This window comes from Lissotriton helveticus, chromosome 11 (assembly GCF_964261635.1).
Source record: "Lissotriton helveticus chromosome 11, aLisHel1.1, whole genome shotgun sequence".
Lineage (NCBI taxonomy): Eukaryota > Metazoa > Chordata > Amphibia > Caudata > Salamandridae > Lissotriton > Lissotriton helveticus.
The window spans coordinates 1,000,742,607-1,000,757,417 of record NC_136072.1 but is presented as its reverse complement, the minus strand read 5'-3'; the positions used below and the strand labels follow the sequence as shown (position 1 = coordinate 1,000,757,417).

The following is a 14,811-nucleotide window of genomic DNA, read 5'->3' as shown; positions in this document are numbered from 1 at the left end:
ATGCACATCTAATAAATGTGCAGAATCTCCTGAGAACATGGTTGGTCTTAGATATGTTTCTGTAACAGTATATGTTGGATATGTTTGCCACGCTCCCTTATTTACAAATGTATTTGTTCCCTTTGTGCACCCTAAAGACTGATTTGATATGTGCCAACTGAGGTTTGGTGCCAGTGAAAGCACGTCACACGGGGTAGAAAAACCTGTTCTCTGTGATGTTCTGCCCTTCTGTGAAGCTACGCTCTTTATCACAGTGCCACTACCTTTAAATTTGCAACGTAAATTGGCATGAAAATAAAAGTTGGTAGCTTGTCTTTTTAAAATCAGTTCTTGGGATTTTGCTTATACTTAATGCACATGGGTCTGAAGTTTGCTATTTGTGGATCTCTGCATTCTGTGCCGGGGTCTCACACTTGCCTATTTCATATGTGAGATTTGAATTTTTTTCTTTACAGCTGTGCTGTTCTCTTATTCAGTTCATTTGACGTGCATTGGTGTAATTGAGCATATAAACATTTTGTGAGAATGTGACTTGTTTACTTTGGTCCGTGACTCGTGTTGATAGATTAGAACAAGATAACATGGCCAATTCTCACCTATTAAATACAAAATAAATATCACTTTGGGATTTAGGGTATGGTAGGTGCAGATTACACCACCTGAAAGAGGATAAATCTCCAAACCGATATCACTGTGTACCACTATGAATCATCCGTTTGCTCTTAAGCCTTCATACATTTCATTATACAAAAGAGATCAGGGTGAAATTTGCATCTCACCCCAAGGTTTGTGGATCCCACTGGAGGAAACTGAGAAAGACCAAATGTAGCAATTTTTTGTTTCAAGAATGCCATCAACAAATGTTTTGCTTTAATGTCACCCTCGTCCCAGCTTTCAGGAACAGCTAACTATTATTAAATTTTTCTTACTTTTTATAGTTTCCAACTTGTAGTATGGGGGAAAACGTGTGAAACCCTAGGGTGGACCTGGAAAGTTATACTTTAAAGAAAAGTATAAAATTCAGCATGTGGCCATTTGTGCCGATCACTCCTAGTTTTGTCAAAGAAATTATTCTTTGAACTCATACACTAATGAAAATAAGTTGAGAAATATAGAAATGGATGACAATATTTCATTTGTAAATTTGAGCCCAAATTGCGGCTTTTCCAAAGTAACATACTGTGATGTTAGTCAGATTCTTCTGGTCACAGGGATTTAAAGCTCTTGGCCCTACACTATTTATTGTGTATATGTGTCTCTGCTTGCAGCCCTTATAAGACCATTTTGGCTCCAGCTGACCTCTTATGCCGATGACAAGCAAATTGTGCTGTCAATGTAGAAGGGCTAAGAGGCTGATATAGGACTATGCTTCCATGACTGCATGCAAGCCATCGCGAGCTGGATGTCAGCAAACTGCCTCAAGCTAAACGCAGGGAAAACTGAGGTATCATCTTCGGTAACTCCACTAATCCTTGGACACCCGACTGGTGGCCTGATGCCATGCGATAAGGTGAAGAATCTGGGGGTGATCGTGGACTTAAAACTTTCCTTTGAGGACCAGATTAGCCGTGTCGTATCCTCTTGCTTCCATCTCCTTAGGATCCTGAGGAAAATAAAATTTCTTCTTCCTGAAGATAGCCTCAGGACAGTAGTCACAGGTCTCATTTTGTCTCATCTGGATTACTGCAACAGCCTCTATCTTAACATCCAAAAGACACATCTCAACTGACTACAGGTCGTACATAATGCAGCACTGGGGTCCTTTTGGGCACCCCAAGGTTTGTTTCAGTGAAGAAGGGACTCCGAAACCTTCACTGGCTTCCGGTGAAACAACGCATAGAATTTAAGGCTCTTTGTATGTTTTTTAAGGCTTTAAGGGGTCTGGTCCTGCCTACATGAGACAACACCTACAATGGTATGTTCCTGGCAGAGCACTGTACTCGGCCGAGGCAAAACAAATAATTCCACGCATCAAAAAGGCCAGCTGGGAGGGGGGGGGGGGGGGGGGAGAGTTTCTTCTCCTGTTCCGCAAAGGCCTGGAACGGCCTACCCTTCCACCTCAGAAGTGCAACTGAGCTCCTTTCATTCAGAAGGGGGCTGAAGACCTGGCTCTTTCCCTGATCAGTCATCTCTTCTGAACAACCAAGCCGGCAGCTTCCAGCGCCAGGACACCTTTGGGTAGCAGTGCACTTTACAAGCTTCATTAACTTAACATAACATAAAGCAGTGGATGTCCAAAAACATATGCTACTCAGAGCCATCAATCGACCTGCAACTTAAGATTTTTCATTTTGTACTTTCTGTGCATCAATCTTTATGGTAAAATCTAATGAATGAATAATGGGTATGGTCATCTGACTCTGTTTTCTATGTGTTTCATTCCCTCCCCGTCTTCCCTCCTCTGGGTTTCTTGATTTATACTCTGTAACCATGTATCCTGCAACTCGCTGATTCAACTGATGTAGACATCAAAACTGTTTTCATCAACTGCGGAGCCCGAGCAACCATGGCCGATGCCCAGTGGAACTGTCCCATGCAGCTATAGAGGAGTCTGGCCCCTGGCTGTCATCTACCCAGCTGGACGTCTGACATTGTTTTCCTCGTCTCCCTGTTTCATGTCTCCATGATCACTGTTATTCTTGCTATTCCTGACGAATTCCTGTAACTTTGTTTCTTTGCCTGTGTTTTACTATGCTCTGGTAACGGTTGTAATTTGTTGACTCATTTGATCCTCATGTAAAGCGCTTTGATATCCTTCGGGATCTGGTTCGCACTATATAAAAAACACATTTTTTAAATGTCCTCGGATAATGAGCTTTAGGAAGAGTGGTTATTTTTACAACTCTGACTTTGGCGTTATCCATAGTATCATATGAGTCAGATGGCATTTTGTATAATGTGTTCTTTCTTGCACACTACGTTAGATTTGGAGGCCAAAAATATAGAGAAATTCAAAAGATAATAACAAATGTGGTACTAGTCTGAGTTTCCCACACTTCCCCAGCTATAAAATGGTACCCCACTAGCTAGTGTGGTGGGTCTATCACCTGCCCCAAAAACATAACATGGAAAAATCAAGATTTTCCTTTCCTGTTCATTCGTTCTGGCAATTTGGGTGGCTGAGGAATTTTGGGTCTTGGCTCAGTCAGAACCCAGGTGAACTTACTAACCCCAGACAATTCTGAAAACCATTCTCCCATGGAAATGCAGGCCAGTGTTGCTTACACAGATCCCACTGGGGTTCCTTCTTACCCAGAATACATTGCAAACATCTAACTGTGGCTAAAAACATAGATGTTCCTCACATTTCTGTGAGGGGAATTTCTAGAGTCTGTGGGGATCTGCAAAATATCTACCACCCAGTATTCCCACACTGGGTAGGTAGGCCGATTGCCCACAGCAGGAAAGTCCTCAAAATGCAATGTGGCAACATCACTATTTTTACTTTCAGATTCACTCATTCCAGCGATGTGGGTAGCTGTGGCCTGGGCTCGGCTTGCACCGAGAGTAATCTAGCAACCACAGACATTCTGGAAACAAGACAGCCTGGAGAGTCTGGGTAGTGTGAATTGAGTAGATGTTACGATCTGTTCTTACACAGAACACCCTGCAAATGACAAACGGTGGCTAAAATCTCAGATTTTCCTCATATTTCCCTGAGGGGAGTGTCAAATCAGCAGGGGATTAAAAGAATTACTCCCACCCAACATTCTCACACTTAGCCTGATAAAAACAGTACCGCGCTAATGTGAGTGAACTTGTTACCCATGACTTGAACCGTGTCAAAACAATGAGTTGTTCACATGTTTACAGTTTTGACTAAGCATGGGCGTAAAATCCGCTCCGCTCGCGGATTTTTCGGATTTTCGGCAAATCCGCAATCCGCGAACTCTCGCGAATTTGTCGAAAATCCGTGAATCCGCTCGCGGCGGATTTTTTGCTTGGTTGCGGCGCGCGGCGTGGTGCACGGCGTTCACTTTCCGTCATTTTAGCGTTTGCCGAGTTGTTTTTCTTTGCGAGTGACGCGCCATTTTAGATCTTGCTGCGTGTTCCCGCGGGAGTTTGTCGCCCGCGAATACGTACTCGCGGCTTGCCACCTTGCACAGCACACCTCGCGAGAGTTCGCAATTGCGAACACGTAGTTGCGGCGGAAAGGAACAATCTCGCACTTGCGAAATAGAGATTTTGCAATTTCGCACAAGAAAATCACCAGCAAACAGGATAAACCTTCAGAAAATTATGATTTTTATCAGAATCACTCCTCAGGTTGACATTTGCATGGCCTTTTTTTTTGCAAGGAGTCCATTTTGGGGGGGGGGGGAGGAAGGAAGTGCCCCACAGTCTCCAACTTCCTGTTCCTGTCCAGCAGGCTCCTCCCAGTGCTTTGTCCATCTCCTGGTCACTTTCATTTGGATCTGGAGCTGGAAGGATTACTTTTTGTGGGTGCTGCTGGATATTTGGATTTGAGGCCTTTTTGACTGTCTTTGGATCACTTTTGGATTAGAAATCAACTTTCACAAGTAAGTTTGTTTGGGGCATTACAGTTGCTGCAAGTACAATTTTGGAACTTTTTCAGAAAATTAAATAAATTATATTGTGGGTAGCCACAGTATCCAGTAGGACCAGGGTTGGTTATGGGTGCATGATACAACTGTTTTGTTGAATTTAAACACCATTGAGGCCATGGATGGGCTGGGATTGTGCAGATTTTATTGTTTTTTGTCGTTTTTTTGGGCCTGCTGGTGTGGCCCTTTGCCCAGGGGTGGTGAGTGTTGCATGGGCCTAGTCTTTCTGTGGGGTGTCTTCTTGAATTTAAACATAATTGAGGCCATGGATGGGCTGGGATTGTGCTTATTTTATTGTTTTTTGTCGTTTTTGGGGGGCTGCTGGTGTGGCCTTTTGCTTGCCCAGGGGAGGTGGTGGTGCATGGACTGAGTGTGCCTGTGGTGTTGTCTCACTCTCTTTGATGTAAACATCATGGATGGCATTGGATTGTGGTGATTTCTGGCTGTTTTTCTGTTTTTTGGGGGTGTACTGTTGATGTGGTCTGGCCATGTGGGTGGTGGTGGTGGCCATCTTGAGTGCTGGCTGGTACAGGCAACATGTGCTTGGGGTGTAAGGGGGCCATTTTGAGGAGAGGCAGTGTCTGAGGCCTGCACTTATTTTGCCTACTTTTCATCCCTTATGCCCAGGGGTAGTGAGTGTTGCATGGGCCTAGTGTTTCTGAGGGGTGTCTTCTTGAATTTAAACACCATTGAGGCCATGGATGGGCTGGGATTGTGCAGATTTTATTGTTTTTTGTCGTTTTTTTGGGCCTGCTGGTGTGGCCCTTTGCCCAGGGGTGGTGAGTGTTGCATGGGCCTAGTCTTTCTGTGGGGTGTCTTCTTGAATTTAAACATAATTGAGGCCATGGATGGGCTGGGATTGTGCTTATTTTATTGTTTTTTGTCGTTTTTGGGGGGCTGCTGGTGTGGCCTTTTGCTTGCCCAGGGGTGGTGGTGGTGCATGGACTGAGTGTGCCTGTGGTGTTGTCTCACTCTCTTTGATGTAAACATCATGGATGGCATTGGATTGTGGTGATTTCTGGCTGTTTTTCTGTTTTTTGGGGGTGTACTGTTGATGTGGTCTGGCCATGTGGGTGGTGGTGGTGGCCATCTTGAGTGCTGGCTGGTACAGGCAACATGTGCTTGGGGTGTAAGGGGGCCATTTTGAGGAGAGGCAGTGTCTGAGGCCTGCACTTATTTTGCCTACTTTTCATCCCTTATGCCCAGGGGTAGTGAGTGTTGCATACTTGCATGTCCCTAGTCTTTCTGTGGGGTGTCTTCAATGTAAACATCATGGATGGCATGGGATTGTGCTAATTTTTCTGTGTGTTGTCGATTTTTTGGGGTGTATAACTGAACTGATGTTCCTCTGTCTTCCATTGCTTTTAGGTGCACAAGAAGACTCAATAGAACCACCAGTGCCAGGAAGAAGTCCTGCAGTGGTGTGTGCAGCATAACGTCACGCGACGTCACGTCTGGACACAGAACCCTCTGCAACTCGTGCAACTGCTGCCTGCTGACCTGCTCTGAAGAAGATGGCCCCAAAAAAAGTAACCCGTAGCTCCTCTAGCAAGAAAGGTGCCAGTAAGGAGCAGAAGAAGCAAGTTACCAAGGACACTGGTGTGCCGCCCGCCCCTTTTTTTGTGAGTAAAAAAAAAAGTATGCCTGCAGCAGCTGCAGCGGGATCTGCTGGGGACCAAGCTGGCAGCAGCACCCCCGCTCCATTGGGCTCAGTGCCACCACCACCACCACGCCAACTTAAGTCCAAGCCCTTGAGTGCTGCAGAGGCAGCCAGTATACTTCTTCAATCACCATCGACCAGTGATGTTGGCTCATCGCAAGAAAGCAGCAGCAATGTCCCTCAATCAACACAGGTTGTTGTAGCTCATCTGACGAGTGTTGAACAACCACAGCGGCAACAACAATCACATGTGCAAGTACAAGCCCAAGTACATGTGGAAGGAGAGGCAGCGCAAGGAGATGCGCATGCAGAGGTGCATGGAGGGTCACAACAAGTGCCCACAATAGTTGTTCCTCCCGAAGTAGGGGCACATCAGGAAATCGACAATCAAGGCGAGGTATCATTTGAGGAAGCCACTCCTCCTGATGATCCTTCATTGTCTTCCACAACCCTAGCAAGGAAGAGATCAAGGGTGGTGTCTACATCCTCTTCAAGCACACCTCCTTCTGATGATACGGATCAAACTTGGGAACCAGCACCACAGCCGTCTGAGAGTGAGGCACACCATGATCCAACAAAGGTACTTAAGCGTAAAAGGAAGCTCGTCCAAAGTCTCAGACTTATGGAGTGTGATGAGGCTCAACAAGAAGTGGCGGATACTGCTGCTGATGAAGACTCTGCCAACGACGACCCAGTCATCATAAAGGTCACTGCAGCCCCAGCGGGCATGCAGCAAACAGACATTTTGACCCTAGCCCGAAGAGCTGCTGCGCGTGATGATGATGATGATGATGTTGTCGATGAGGAGGCAGTGGAAACACCACAATCATTGGAGTTAAGTAGTACACCAACTCGTCCCGCTTCCATATTTCTTTCTGGCAAGAAGAGACCTGCGTCAACCTCGACCTTAATTAGTGGCGGTGAAAGTGGAAAACGTACAAAAGTTGGCCAATCCAGATCCTCCACTTCATCTGGCATTAGCTTCATGACCACCACCAGTATCGCCGCCTCCTCCAGGTCCCACAGACACTTCAAGTCCCCAGTTTGGGACTTCTTTACTGTTTGTCCCAAAAATCCAAGGTTTGCCATTTGTACCCTTTGTAAGCTTGCAGTTAGTCGTGGTAAGCCAGGTAGCAACTATGGTACCGGCGGCCAGAGTGGTCATCTTGACAGAAAGCACGCTGTCCAATGGTTTGCGCACCTAGCTGCGATCAAGAAAGGCCAAAATCAAGGAAACGTTGATGTTTCATCTGATGTTGACGAGCAGGAAGAAGACGTGTCAAACACTTCCCTTACACCCAGTACCCCTCTCAGCAGCACACCCAATGTGAGGCACACTAAGAGTGTTGGAGCGAGTGAGACACCAACGCACAAAAGTTCACCAGCGAGCAAAATTGGGTCAACGAAGTCATTATCAGCCCGTAAATGCTTGGTCCAGGGCAACATTAGAACAATGCTTACTTCAGAGGTGCCATATGAACGCAACCACCCACTGACGCGTCTGTATAACACTAAGCTGGCTAAAATGCTAGCTGTGGACCTTCTACCTTTTTCTTTTGTAGAAGCGGTAGGTTTTCTTGAATTAGTTGCAACGCTCTGCCCTAAATGGAAGGTTCCGAGCCGGTTCTATTTTGCCAGAGTTGCGGTTCCAGCACTACATGAAGATGTGCTGCAGGCGATTGGGGCAGCTTTGCAGAAGAGTGCTGTTCACACAATACATCTGACAACAGACATGTGGACCAGTGGCCCAGGCGATGATTACATGTGCATCACTGCACACTGGGTCTCTTTTTCAGGTGTTATAGCAAAGCTAAACGCAGGTGTTGACCCGGACCAAGTTTTCAAAGCTGCTCGGAAACATGCAACACTAGCCATGTTTGCCTTGGAGAAAAGTCACACAGCAGAAAACCTTTTGGAAGAGTTTGACAAAAAGGTGTTGTCAATGCTATCCCCCCTAAAACGCAAGATTGGTTATGTTTCCACGGATAATGGCGCCAATGTAGTTAAGGCCATGTTACAGGGTCACCATGTTAGAGTGCCGTGTTTGGCGCACTGTATCAACCTGGTAGTTCAAAAATTCTTGAGTGATAAAGAGAGTCCAGCGTTCGAGGTAATGGCCACCTGCCGCAAAATGTGCAACCATTTCAGCCATTCTTTTAAGGCCCGGAAGCATCTGCGGAGACTGCTACTTCAACGTGGAATGCCAGTGAAAGCACTCATCCAGGAGGTGGCAACACGTTGGAACTCAACCTTCTACATGCTTGAGCGTCTGCATGAGCAGTATACGGTACTCGATCACTATTTCTTGACAGAGGCTACATCTCAGAAGGAGGACCTGCGGATGAGTAAGGCGCAATGGGCCATAGTTAAAAGCCTGACAGACATGCTTCGTCCTTTTGAGTTCTTCACGCGTGCAGTCAGCCAGGAGGACTGTAATTTGGGAAAAGCTATCCCATTGTTGTGCATACTGGAGCACCAACTGATGGCGGTTTCTTCTGAGTTTGAAAAAGATGAAAAAAAAAAAAACCATTTCATTTTGTCTGAGAAATTATTACATCGCCTACGTGGTGATGAACGTCTTAAAAACATCAACTCAGATCAGCATTACATTTGTGCTACTATTCTGGATCCACGCTACAAAAAGGCGCTGGCAGACAACGCATTCTTTCCTTTCGCTGATGCAGATGTTCAAAAGTACAAACATTGGTTAGCCTGGTCAGCCAAGAGGTTTGAAAAAGAACGGCAGGTTATTGAAGGAGAAGCCAGTACATCAGCATCAGCATCAGCAGGCCATCCGCAGTCACAAGAATCCACTTCTGCACCTGTGGCTGGGGCACAAGTGACCTCTCAGCCGTTAAAGACACCGGCAACTGGATCATCTGCACCACACACAATGACAACACTAACAGTGGCTGGGGAGGAGGATTGGCTAAGTTTGATGGGGTATGGTTCTCGAAAAAATGTCACAGGCACAGCAAAAAGTAAGCAAAGTGGAGGAACAGTTGATGACCTTGAGTCGATGGTGCAGGACTATCTGAATGACTCAACAGTGGTCTTTCTTAATGAGGAGCCATTGCAGTATTGGCATGGCAAAAAACAATTGTGGCCACAGCTCTACAACCTGGCTATAAACTATTTGTCTTGCCCACTCGCAAGTGTGTCTTCTGAACGTGTTTTCAGTGCTGCTGGTGGCATTGTAACTGCCAAACGGAGCCGCCTATCGCCCAAAAATGTGGAGCGGCTGACAATGATCAAGATGAATCAGCACCTCATACCACCAGATTACAAAGTGCGAGAAAGCACGCCACATGAAGACGATGAGGACAGCAACGTAGATGAGGGGATTTTTTCTCTGTTCGGTGCCACTGACCTCATCCAGCCTGAATTCGCAGAGTATGATGACGAAATCTTGTTCTTATTCCCTGACACCGAGCCCTGAAAATGAGACAATCAATCAAGAACTTTCTTTTTCGTCCTTATTCACTTTTATTCCTGTGTGCTTTGTGTCTCTCTTTCTTTGTTTTGCACAGTTAATTTAATTCAAACTTTAATCACCTAATCCCAAAAACAAGACCATCATCAGAACTGTCTTCACTTGTTTGCTTATTGATTTGAAGGTGCCGCAGTCTACATTCCTCAGGTTCACAAGTTCTGAAGAACATGCTCCTCTATCCTCCTCCTCCAGACTGCGATTTCCCTCCAAGCAGAGTGCTGGATTACGCACAATGAAGAAAGACTCAGCACTTGTGGGGGTGTTGTACTTCTTTGCGGGTGAGTTGACGGTTTTGGGCCCATTGCTGTGAAGCTCTAATAATGGACAAAAGTGTTTTGGACCAAATATGAGGTGGAAATTTCTTGCCGTTTTTGCTGACTTGCTTGCCTTTGAGGTGCTCTTTGGCGGGGTTCCGGGGGTTTGTGTGTAATTTTTGGTGTCTGTCCAAGCACTGCTGCGACAGTCTAATCTTGATTGCATTTGCTTTTCAGGAAATCCGTGGTGGAAAACAGGAGTTATGATGATTGATGATGATGACCTAGCTGAACAGCGCGGCATTTGGAACGAAGGCCGAGAGATATTGTAAGTATGAGATTTAGCTTTTTCGCTGTTTGGGGGTGTTGTCGGGTGTTTTTTTGCGGGTGGGTTGGCGCCGGCGGGTCTTGCCTGGGGCATTCCTGGGAAGGTCTAATACCGGATACAAGTGTTTTGGACAAAATCCATAAGGAACAGCCTTTTTTTTGCCATTTCTTCAGACATCTTGCTCAATGTAGCGTTTTGGGGGGCTTCCTGCTGTTCGTGGGTGGGTTGCGGCCGGGGTCTCTGTCGAAGCACTGCTGCGACAGTCTAATCTTGATTGCATTTGCTTTTCAGGAAATCCGTGGTGGAAAACAGGAGTTATGATGATTGATGATGACCTAGCTGCACAGCGCGTTACTGTGGACCGAAGGCCGAGAGATATTGTAAGTATGAGATTTAGCTTTTTCGCTGTTTGGGGGTGTTGTCGCGTGTTTTTTTGCGGGTGGGTTGGCGGGTCTTGGCTGGGGCATTCCTGGGAAGGTCTAATGCCGGATAGAAGTGTTTTGGACAAAATCCTTAAGGAAAAGCCTTTTTTTTGCCATTTCTTCAGACATCTTGCTCAATGTAGCGTTTTGGGGGGCTTCCTGCTGTTCGTGGGTGGGTTGCGGCCGGGGTCTCTGTCGAAGCACTGCTGCGACAGTCTAATCTTGATTGCATTTGCTTTTCAGGAAATCCGTGGTGGAAAACAGGAGTTATGATGATTGATGATGATGACGACCTAGCTGCACAGCGCCGCGTTTGGACCGAAGGCCGAGAGACATTGTAAGTATGAGATTTAGCTTTTTCGCTGTTTGGTGGTGTTGTGTCGCGTGTTTTTTTGCGGGTGGGTTGGCGGGTCTTGCCTGGGGCATTCCTGGGAAGGTCTAATACCGGCTAGAAGTTTGTTGGACAAAATCCATAAGGAAACACCAGTTTTTGCACTTTTTGTAAGTTAGGGTTCGTTAGGGTTAGCCCTAGCAGCAGGATTGCATGTGTTTAGGGGGGTTCTATTGCAACGCGGTTCTGTTGTTGTAGAGCACTGTTGGAGCGATGCTGGCTATGGATACTTTTGCTTGCAGGCAAGTGGTTTGAATACAATCCACGGTCTGTATTTGGGTCTACTGTTACTTTCAAAGTACGTTTTGTAACCATTTTTCTGCTAGGCATCGTTTTTGGAGATATGATTGGGTTCTTCTACATTTTTGCGACTGGCTTTAGTAAGGGTCTTGGTGGGAGCATTGCTGGGAAGGTCAAATTTTGTTCTAAAACACAGTAGTACACCCACCTTGAGGGGAAAGATCCGCTATAATATTTTGGCCATACTTATTGATCCTTAAAAAGGTGACTCAGACAGAGCACGCAATTTCAAAAATATTGTACTGTCTATTAGGGAAATCAAAGTGTCACTTTTTGAACCACACAGCGTACATACCTTTTATTTATTTATCAGTGGTATTGTAATAGCACTTCCTGTTTTCCGTTCAATAATTACAGGCCGGGTTTCAGTCAACATCCGCCAGGCAGGCAGTGGACAGGGTGTCTCTTCTGTCAGTGTTCACCACCACATTGATGGACGAAGCGTCAGCTGGAATGGAGGAGTGCCGCCAATAAGAGGAATTGTTTGCTGCATGCAACTTACTTACCAATTTCAACAGGACAACTCCAACAACATACGCAATACAGATACAGTATCCATTGTTGTCTTTTATTCTATGAGTGTGACTGCTGCATGTGCTTACCTTTACTTTGTAACCAAAGATTGTCTGTAAACTCTGTATCTTCAATTATTGTTTGTCCATGCTCTGCTTTTTTTTTCTTCTCTCAACAAAACCTACCCAAAAAGAAACCCCCATTCCCATCCATTTTACAAACCCTAACCCTCTTCCCCCGGGCTGTGTTGTTTTGCTTGATGTCTGACTAAAATGACATCAATAATTCCACACACTTGCTGGGGAGGATAAGGTGATAGCAGCAACAGGCTGGTGAAGGAATACGAGGATATCTTCTAGACTTACTCAGCTTCAGTACTATATCTTCTAGTAGTAGTAGCCAATGTCAAATAAATTCAACGCAAGTACTAGTTATACTTGCAATACTTTACCATTTGTTAGGCTACATTATGGCACTGTTCTAGTGTACTGTCACCTGCTATTTTCTCGATCGTACCGTAACCGTTGTAATGCTACAGTAAGGAGTACAAACAAGGTTTCGTTTTCTTTTTTTCCATAGGCATGCAACTGCCACTGTGTCACACCACTAGTAACACCGCAATGAGGAAATGTCACCCGCCCAGGAATGACAACGTTAATCCCCATTTCACCTGGAGCCAGCCCTGGGCCTAGCCCTAATTTCTAACACAAATTACAGGTAAGATAAGCGTTTGGTGGGAGGTAGTATAATGGAGTATTATTTCGGAGTAGACAAGAGATTGACGGTTGTACTACTAAAGTCCTACGACTGTTCATGAAAACAAAGTTACTGTTACACCCCCGCCCCCCACCCACCAGACTGAAAAGCAGTAAAAAACAGGTATGGTCAGATAAAGTTGAAAAATATATTTATTTATCCCTAACAAAATAATCTCCCTCACCCACCCTAACCCCAACGATTGTCTCTGAAACGTCCCAAAACGATCCCAACTCCCAAATCCCACCCCCCAAAAGTCTATAAAAAAAGGGCAAGGGACACTCCACTACTGGAGGGTGCTGGTGCTGGTGCATGATGCGGCATGGGCATCATACTCCTTGCGGAGGGTGGCAAGCTCGGAGCGGAGGCCCTTAACCAAGGTCTTATACCTCAGGACCTCCTGCTCCAGGTTGGACATGCGGACTCGTAGGCGGCGTTGGCGTTCCTTGCAGCTCCTGTGGGGGGCAGCTGGTATTTCGGGTGCTTGGCGGTGGCGGTCGGCTTTCTTAGCCCGGCTCGGTCCCGCTGGTTTAGTCACGGAGGAGGATGCAGTGGTCACAGTCGAAGATGTTGCCCCGCTCGACTGCGTGTCCTCCTCCTCCTCCAGGGCCACCAGCCGCCGATACTCGGCGACTGTGGCCTCCAGCCTCCGTTGCCGGGCCAATCTAGCCTGCTCCCTCCTTGTTGTTGATTTGGAAGGAGCAACTATATGAAGAAAGAAAGACATAGTCTGTAACCAATGCTCCTTATTAATAACACAAAGTGATTGAGCCGAAAGTTGGGTCACAGAGTACAAGTAGCAAATTGAAAGCACAGTACATAACTATTGAGGACAGTATCTATGTAACCTCCCACTTCTGCATCCTTGCTCTAACAGTAGTGGTAGTTTAATGAACTAATTCTACGACCACTATGGACTTCCATTACAGTCGACTATGACAGTACACCAGTCTTATTCTTATTCTTCTCTCTTGTTTAGGGAAATGGGTACGTTATCTTATGCAAGCCGGCAGAATGACATGGACACAGCACAGTGAAGTTGCACCCGAGAAAAAAAGTTGCACACCATGATGATGGAGACAGACTTGCGTTACTGTACCGGTCCAGTACATGCAGGTGGTGAAGCTATTACTTTTCTATTACGGGTGGCACTGAGAATACTCTGTTACAAGGGCTACTGCTTAATTAATTTACCTTTCACCCTACAGTGCAAATGAGTACTAGAAAAGGAAACTGAAGAAGCTAACTAATTTGATTATCTATCACTTCACATGGGACGTATTTAATGACAGATGAGATGACTTTAGGTGCTTTGCTTAATATTGAGTGAACACAGTGATACACCCACACATGAATGACGTACTACAAGTAAACTAAAGTTATTAAGAGAGGTACGGAGTGTCCACCGTAATAACCAGATATATGCTGTGAATGCAAACGCAATACAAAGTACTGCTACTATTCATGGTAGTATTGGACACATTTACAATTTCTTTTCCTTGCCTTCCCTGCACTGGGACGGACGTGCGGGTGCGGTGGTACATGCTCTTCAAGGTAACACTTACTTCACCTGGCGACCATCTACTCTCTCTAGATACACATTTGCTATGTAAGAGTCAGAGAATACCATGCTCCAGGCATCCATTCATTCAAAGTATACGCACACATACAGTTTCTGTTTCACCCACCCAGGCTGCTGTCCTTCCACCCATCCTTGCTTCATCATTGACCCAGCCATGCACCATACCATATTCTTTCCTTCCCAGCCACCTCTGGGTCCAAGCAAACACATATCGTTCTTCTTTGCCAGCCATCATACAAGTTCGCGTCCCACTTACTTACACCCTTCTTTCGCTTTTCGTTCATCCCATCCATCACGTTCGTCTAAGAACTTATTGGGATTCTTCTCACCAAAAACTTCACAGCTAAGTCGAAGTACATTTCGAGGAGGCTACTACCTGGTTGATTTGTAATTGTAATACACCCGTGCAGAAAGCACACTATGCAGTCTTCAATCTCAATAAGTAAGGAATATATAGCTTACCTGTTTCCGCCACCACCGTTTGATCCCCCACAGGAACGGCCACCAGCTCTTCTAACGCCGCATCCTCCCCAGAGGCCTCCGAGTC

General features: G+C 45.8%; 1 protein-coding gene across 2 annotated transcripts in view; it reads left to right on the top strand.

Annotated features, from left to right (window-relative positions):
- LOC144792385 (aldehyde dehydrogenase family 3 member B1-like) overlaps positions 1-14,811 on the top strand; it is a 277,000-nt gene that overhangs the window by 133,144 nt on the left and 129,045 nt on the right. The gene's annotated exons all lie outside the window — the stretch shown is intronic.